Raw genomic sequence first — 8,721 nt, 5'->3', positions numbered from 1 at the left:
TCACTCACAACAAGTTGAGTTAGTGTTATATTTAAGAGAAAATCACAATTAAAGACTTACAAAAATAAGTAATGACTATTGGTGATCACAAAATATTGAAATTGAATTGTAGGACCATGATTCTGTCTTGCAGTTTAAAAAATAATGTTTTGATTATAATACCCCTATCTAAAATGCATATTATAGTCACTTACTTTTAGGGTATTTTAGTCATAAAAATTATTTATAAAATTTCAGAAAAGAACTTTGATACTTAAATTCAATTTCAAAATTTTACAATCTTTAACAGTCATTATTGATTTTTGTAGGTCCTTATTTGTAAGTTTCCCTATATTTAATAAAATAGTTATTTGTAAATTAAATACAATCATTGTGTAAACGAGTCTCATTTAATAGGCCAAACTTATTAGGAAAAATTATATATAAGACTCACAAAAAAAATTTATTAAAAAGAAGTTTCATGAAATTCATAAAATATTTTTAAATATCAAATTTTTGTGCATTTACAACTTAATTAAGGACACTTATAACTAAGCAACGGGCATTTACAACTTGATACTACAAATTGTCATTCTTTTTTTTTTTTTTTGTAAGTTGTGAATGCCTGCTGCCCAATTATAAATGTTCTAATCAACTTGTAAATGCACAAAATTTAAGACTTTAAAATATTTTGTAAATTTTATAAAATTTTTAATAATAAATTCTTTTCTGTGGGATCTAGGTATAATTTTCCTAACTTATTATATTGCATTAGCATCTCTATGTATCAGCAATACATCTCTATGTATCAGCAATACAAGTTATATCAATTTTTGAAACGATATTTAATAAAAAAATATATTAAATATTTAAATAATTTTTAAGACGAGGGTATTATCTTTGTCCTTAATTATATTTTAAAAAATCCAAATTAAATAGTTGGAAAAAAATTAAATAATCATTATAAAAAATTTGATGACCATTCTAAACTCTAAATTATTGTATGCATAATATCATAAACATTAAACTCTTGAAATGTGAAAAAACTCTCTTAAATTTCTAAATTTTGAACTCTTAAAATAATGTCAATCGTTAATTTTAAGGTTTTAAGATGAGGTTGCATCAGTTTATAACTGGACCCCACAACTTTAAAAGCAATGATTATTTCTAACTTAACGATAAAATTCAATCACTCGGAATTTAGAAGTTGAGATAAGTGTTTTTTTTAATTTAAAAACTTAGGATCCATGATGCTATTCATATAATAGTTTAGGATTTAAAATATTCATTGATCCTTATAAAAATATAATTGTTGTGAAAAAAACATAAAGAAGGGATCAATTGATGACGTGGGCCATAAAAAAACTTGAAGTTATTGCAAAATTTATATATATATATATATATATATAAGTGCCTGTATGGCTCTGCTTATATTCTGCAAAACCCTACCACCAAGCTATGTGTTAATTTTTTGCGAATATCTCTTATCGTTTCTTCTGCTTCTGAATTCTATATATGTATAGCAAGCCATATTAGAGTTGCATCATCGATCAGCTTCATATGGCTGCTGCTGCTTCTTCAGCAGCGATAGCTTTTGCAATTGCTTCTGCTTTTTGTGTGTTCTTCAGCTGCTTGCTTACTGTATCGCAAGCTCAAAATGTCACAACTGATCCTTCTGAAGGTATATTTGTACTTAATTACCTCTCTCTTTCTCTCCATCTGTACTGTGTCTATTTTTTTGGCATTCTCTTTTGTTTGTTTGATTTGTCTCTCTGATATACATACAAATACATACATACATATAATAGAGAGAGAGAGAGAGAGTTAGTTTTTCCTCGAAAAGCTTACACTTCTCATCAACGGCTCTAGTTAATGAGAATATTTTTCATAACCCATAAGGTCAGTTAACTTTGTCTTGTTCATGAGTAATATGCAAATAATGTGGTCAGTTTATTTACTGGTAAAAAAAAAAAATCAGGTTAACTTGTATGATGAAAAAGAGGCATTTAGGCTTCTCGTATTACTAAATTTGGAGGCACTTCATGTAACTTGGAGATCAAACTTTTCAAAACATTGCCATTAAAGTTTTCTCTCTCCGCCTTTTTCTTTTTTATGGCTTAGTGCCTCAGCATGACGTATGATCACACATAAAATTTGCAACTTTCCTTCTTTGTTTTTTTTATAAAAAAAATTATAAAATTAAAAAGTAAATTGGCTATAAATAATAGTTACAGGAGTTTTTATAATATTTATTTTTAAATTTTAAAATAATATAATTTAACCCTTACTATTAACAAAAGTTAATTTTAACTATTAATTGATTAAAAATAAAAAAAAAAACCTTAAAAATTATATAAAAAGATCAATAAATATTTTTTTATATAATTTTTAAAGTTATTCCCTATAATTTTATTAACAGTACGAGTTACGTTATATAATTTTTAAAAGTTGCCAAGAAAGCTTTTACAAAAAAACAGAAGGAGAATGCTACTGTGGCTGTGCTGTTTCTTTCGTGTACTGTCGCTCTGCTAAGTGCAGGAGACTTGTTAGATTTTAGTGTGGATGAATTTGGGTCAAAAGTTTGACTTTAGCTCAAACAATTTAGTTCTCTTCTTTATGAAGCATGGTTTAAGACTGAAGCCAAAATTATGTTTTAGCCCAACACACACACAACTAAAAGAGTAAAGATGACTTTAATCTTTCTTTAAATTTTTAAAAATTTATATTTTTAATTATAATTATTATTTTTTAAAAATTCATAGAAAATGATAGAAAGGGTGATCGCAGTAATCCTAGAACAATGAACAATCTTTTTCTTTGAAATTATACCATGGTTGCCACAACAATATTGACATTTGACAGTAATAATATGACCCCACAACCTTGGCGCACTAATTGCAAACAGCATGAAAGGTCAAAACTAGGCAGGTTTCATCTTTCATGTCATCTTAGTAGATTTTTTTTATTCTATCATCTGGCATTATATTTTAAAATAATTAATCATAAAACAATAATTAAATAATTGATAATAGTAATATAAGATTTACTTCTATATTTTAAAATAGTTTTGAGATAAGTTTGGGAGTATATAAATAAAGTAAATCCAAGTGTATTTATATAATAATATTTAGAGAGAATTATAATAAGGTCTCACACAAGGAAATTATTAAGAGGTTCATTAACAATTGAATTAAGGTAATTGATAATACAATACATTGTTATTTTTCTTAGTTCAAATGTCAATGAACCTTATAGTAATTAACTCTCTTATATGTGACTTGTTTGTAATTATTCCTAATATTTATGGATCATACCCAATATTATTTGTTTAATTATTATATCACTTTAATCAAGGAAGAAAATCATGTTTATTTATTTCTTCCTAACTTATCTTTATCATAAGAAACTAACATGTGATTTTTTTTTTTATCTGGACTTAAGAATAGTTCAATTTGGGTTAATCAATCATATTAGATACACAATAGTTGTAAAAAAATAGCAGATATAAAATCTATTATTCTATTATATTATTTAATTATAGAGATATATTTTATAATTTTATTCAAGCACATAAAAGATGAAGAATGACAGTTAGATTTTGATAAACTTTTTTAAAAAATAAAGTATAAATATCAATTCAAATAATTATAAACATAAATTTTTGTTATAATTTAAGAGTTACATTTAATATTTAAACACTTATTTATAATTGAAATTTTTTAATTTGTAATTATCTATATTGATATTTTAACTTATTTTCTCCCAAAAAATTTTTGGACTTCATTGTCATTATTTAATATTTTAGGATCTAACTATCATTCTTTAAAAAAAAAAATCTTTACTATTTATATGATTATTATTATTGTTATTTTTTTGGTCTACTCCAATGGCTTATTAGTTAATTTAAAAATAATATAGGATAGTAAAGTAGTAAATTTGGTCACAAACTATTTTTCGAGGATCATCTGGTAGCCTAAACTATTAGATCGTGCAAAATAAATCACGAACTTTTAAAAACGGAACATCCAGTAGCCCGCCGTTAACTTCAGTTAATGAACGTTATGTGGAGCCCACAATGACACGTGGCATGATACGGGCTCGACAAATCAGCATGGTAAATGTGCAATTTAGCCACGAACTATTTTTCTAGGAGCGTTGGGTGGCCTTTTTACTATAAAAAAAATAGATTATTCAACACCTTTCTCTCAATTTTGATTAAAAACCATTTATTTTCATACTTATGAGGCCCATAAAGCATTAATTTCTTTAATCTTCTTGCCTTCGTTCTCAATATAAGTTCCAGAAGAAAAGGTTCAATGAGTTTTTATCTAAAGACATTCACAAGAATGATGTCAACGAAATAGAAGCTTGATTTTACTATGCATGAAAAAAGCTTGATTTTAGCTTAATTTACTCATGAATTATTTCTTCTACTTTGTTAGCATCCTCTTCATGAATATCTTTAAATAAGAACTCTTTGAATCTCTTCTTCTTGAGTTGAGATTAAGTAAGAACGAAGGCAAGAAGATGAGAGATTAATGTTTTGTGGGCCTCATAAGTATGAAAATAAATAATATTTGGTCAAAATTGAGAGGAAGGTGTTGGATAATTGTTTTTTTATAATAGAGGCTACCCAGCATTCTTCGAAAAATAGTTCGTGGCTAAATTACACTTTTACCATGCTGACGTGTCGCGTCCCGTGTCATGCCACGTGTCATTGTGGGTCCCACATAAACGTCCGTTAGCCGGGCTACTAGATACTCTATTTTCAAAAGTTCGTTGATTTATTTTACACTATTTGATAGTTTAGGATTATCAAATACTTCTTGAAAAATAGTTTGTGCTAAATTTGCACCTTTACCTAATAATATATATGCATGTACGCATGCATGTAAGAAGAGGCTGCATCTGATAATAAAAGAAAAGAGGAAACAAAGCTTGAGGGGAGTATTTCAATAGAGAGTTGTTTCCCTTTTTGTTTTCACTTTGCTCTTCGGAAGAATGCAAAACTTAACGGGAAATTTTCTATCGTATCTTTTGCAATTTTATCAAAATTTGGAACATTTTATGTAGCGAGAACTTTGAATTCAATCTTCAACAAATGGCGTATATCGTCATTAGCAAATGTGTGGAATATAAGCGGGGAGCTATGCAGCGGACAAGCCATTGACAACACCACCGCGGTTGATAACTTAAATCCATTCATCAAATGCGACTGTTCCACCGGCTCTACTTGCCACATTACTGGACTGTGTAGTCTCTATCTTCTGTTAGCTTCTTTTGTTGACAGTGTTTTGTTTACATTTTTTCCTTATCTCCAAACTATTCCCGCTTGTTTCTGGCATTTTTATGGCAGGAGGGTTTTGCATTGGATGTTATTGGGGATATCCCAAAAGAGCTATGGACTCTGACTCACCTTACCAATTTGTAAGCTTCTTGCCTCACCAGTTTTCCAGGCTTGGTTTCACTCAAATTCTTGCTAACATTCCTGGAAAGGGTTTTTATTTTTATGTTTTTAATTAATAGATTCTTTTTCTTGTTAATCCCCCTGTCTCTCTTAGCATGCTAAAGTTTCCTCAAATTGCATTCAGGAACCTTGGCCAGAATTACTTGACGGGTTCTCTATCTCCAGCCATTGGAAATCTAACTCGCATGCAGTACTTGTAAGGCCAATTAATTAGAAGTTATGTACTTCTTGTATCTAAGGGTCCTCCAATTTCTGGCGGGAAAGATGGTCAATTTGAGCAAATTTATGCTGTTCAGTTTTTTTTTGGGGGCATAGTTTATTAAATGTTAATAATAGTTTCGTTTAATTTAAATGAAAGAAGAAAAAAAAATTCAAACTTTCAAACCATACAGATTGATACAATGGTAGTGACTCATGTTTCTGTCTCAAATAGGAGAGAATTGGACTTGCTTGTTGTACTTTATGATACATACTCAGGGAACTCGCAGTTAATGTAAATTTATCCATGTTAGGAACCTTGGCATCAATTCTTTATCAGGGAAGCTTCCGAAGGAATTGGGAAATCTTACCGACTTAATATCATTGTACGTTATCCGCTTTTCCTTGCGGCAATTTCCTTTTCCGCCTCTTGTATTTTTTAAACTATTTTTGCTAGTGATTAAATGACAGCTTGGTGTTTTTTTCCCTTTCCATAGATTCTGATTCTATCATATTATTCTGATGTAATGTTGTTTTCTTGTCCTTTTCCTTTCAAACGGGTCTTGTGAACATCTGGAATTGATAAAGAAGGACATACCACGCAGCTTAATTTGAAGACCATTCTGTTTTATAAAAATCATGATTTTTGTGAGAAGTATATCCGGATGATACTGTTCAAGATCCAATTAATTATTGTGAATTATGCAGGGCTCTTGGATCAAACAACTTCTCAGGTTCTATCCCATCCGAACTAGGGAATCTGGTGAAACTTCAACAACTGTAAGTTCCACAGCAGTCTGTGCATCTGTACTTTTTTTATGACCGAATTACAAGTCCCTCATTGGGCTTATAAGAATAGGTTTTTTCATCTCCATAAGTTTTAAGCCATGGGCTTTGTTTAATTTATGTTTTATAATCCTTGAGTTGGTTCTGGATCATGTCAGCTGTTATATCCTTTCACGTAAAAATGCATCATCTTACAAATTTATCATCAAAAGTTGTTATAACTTTCTTTATCTTAAAAAAGATGATATAAATTCCAACGAACATTTATCTGCAGCCACTTAGATAGTTCGGGGCTTAGTGGTCAGATTCCTCCCACTCTTGCTAATCTTATAAACCTGAAAACATTGTAAGATATCACTATCTCCCTCCCGTTTTTTGGTCTCTCGTATCATCTTGATGACAATAACTAAAAAGTTTACTTGTTTGTCCAGGTGGGCTTCAGACATGGAACTCACAGGCAGGATACCTGACTTCATAGGAAGTTGGTCTAAGCTGATAGACTTGTAAGATTTACATTATCAGTAACCTTTTTTTTTTGTTTTGTTTTGTTTTTTTAAAAAAGAAGTTGAACCTTTTTTCAATTATGAAGTGGCATTTTCATTGAACATTGGGTTTGTCTTGCTAATCTGCAAGTTTACTAGTTTAATCAGAAATTTATTCTGTCACATCTTTAGCAAATAATTTGGGGCTTTCCCTAATGGATTGACAAAGGGGTTGAAAGCTTCTTTGAGCTAACGAGTTTTTGGCATTAAAATATAGCTTTTGGATGACTATTTATATTATTGATTTGTTTTCCTTTTCATCATGGAATTCCATTTCTATGAAAAGAGTAGTTAATTTTTTCTATATTATAAATAAATTATATACAGAAAACTCTTTAGGATGTGAAGTATGAATACTTGTTTTGTGTAATCACTAAACAGAATTGCTGTATGTTTTGGTAGGAGGTTTCTGGGTAATTCTTTTGAAGGACCAATACCACCATCATTTAGCAATCTGACTTCTCTTACAGAGTTGTGAGTGCCATAACTATTTGCTTCCATTCATTCTGTGCATTTATTGGAGCTAATTATATGATATTCAAATGTAGGAGAATAAGTGAAATATCTAATGGGAGCTCCTCACTGGCATTTATAAGAAATATGAAGTCTTTGAATACCTTGTAAGTTTTATAGACATGGCCTGTCTAATAATTCGGAGTCTTCCAGCTAAATAGAGATAATCCCCCGCTTCTTTCCTTTTGAATGTAGCATAACAATCTCGTTACAAATCTTGCAGGCTATTGAGGAATAACAATATTTCTGATTCAATTCCATCCAATATTGGTGAATTTCAAAATTTGACCCAGCTGTGAGTATTACCTGTTTATGTAGCTCTTCAGATACACATAAACTATCCATAAAATTAAATTTGCATTGGAGATACAGGATAGTTACTACTAGCTGTTTGCGCTGCTGTCCCTGCAATCAGATGATTAAATTTGCCAATTTCAATCAAGTCTGCCTATCATTTTCATTATTTCCTTTCTTAGTTTCCTTAATCTATTTGTGTCTCTTAATTCTGTTGTTTCTTGAAATTCTAGTTGGTTGGCCTGTACTATGTAGCCATCGTCCCTATAAATGGCCTATATCATTTTTTTTTAATTATGTAATGATAATTGCAGAAGCATAGCTGCCATTTTTCTTCAATTTGTTTGCCAGGAAAACAATATAATCAGAGGATATCTCCAATCTGAATATATCAATATAAGGACAAGCCTTACTTTTTTATACTAATTCTATCAAAATGAAATGTTCATAAAGCTGAGTGATTTAGGATTGGAACTCGATGTCTGTGCTACTAGCTCAGGGAACTCGTTAATTCACCACACCAGGGTTCCTCACTAATTGTCCAATTTCCGTTTTTCCTTCTATTCTCTCCAATATGACCAACTTTGTATGGTGGAATCATTATAATTGCTATTACCATTTACTACTGCTGCTTTGCTGCTACTATTATTGATCAATGGTCTTGAGTTGTATTTGTCTTTCAAACCATATCATACATGTTACATGTATGCTGGTTCTTCAGGGATTTGAGCTTCAACAATCACGGGACAGATTCAGAGATCACTTTTCAATCTGAGTTCACTAGCATACTTGTAAAATATATGCCATGCCTGAGTAATTAAATTATGGATTTCCTGACATGCTTCCATGATTGGATTAAAGCATGATTTGCTTTCTCCAATTTCAGATCTCTTGGAAATAACAACCTCAGTGGTACTATCCCTGCCCAGATAAGCTCATCAA

General features: G+C 30.2%; 1 pseudogene; it reads left to right on the top strand.

Moving 5' to 3' along the window:
* Positions 1–1,539: 1,539 nt before the first annotated feature.
* Positions 1,540–8,721, top strand: part of LOC129314185 (probable LRR receptor-like serine/threonine-protein kinase At1g56140) — an 8,277-nt pseudogene continuing 1,095 nt past the window's right edge.

This window comes from Prosopis cineraria, unplaced genomic scaffold, assembly GCF_029017545.1.
Source record: "Prosopis cineraria cultivar Desert tree isolate PC_DT_omini unplaced genomic scaffold, ASM2901754v1 PC6, whole genome shotgun sequence".
Lineage (NCBI taxonomy): Eukaryota > Viridiplantae > Streptophyta > Magnoliopsida > Fabales > Fabaceae > Prosopis > Prosopis cineraria.
Note: the sequence above shows the minus strand (reverse complement) of the source record. Positions and strands in the feature narration are given on the sequence as shown.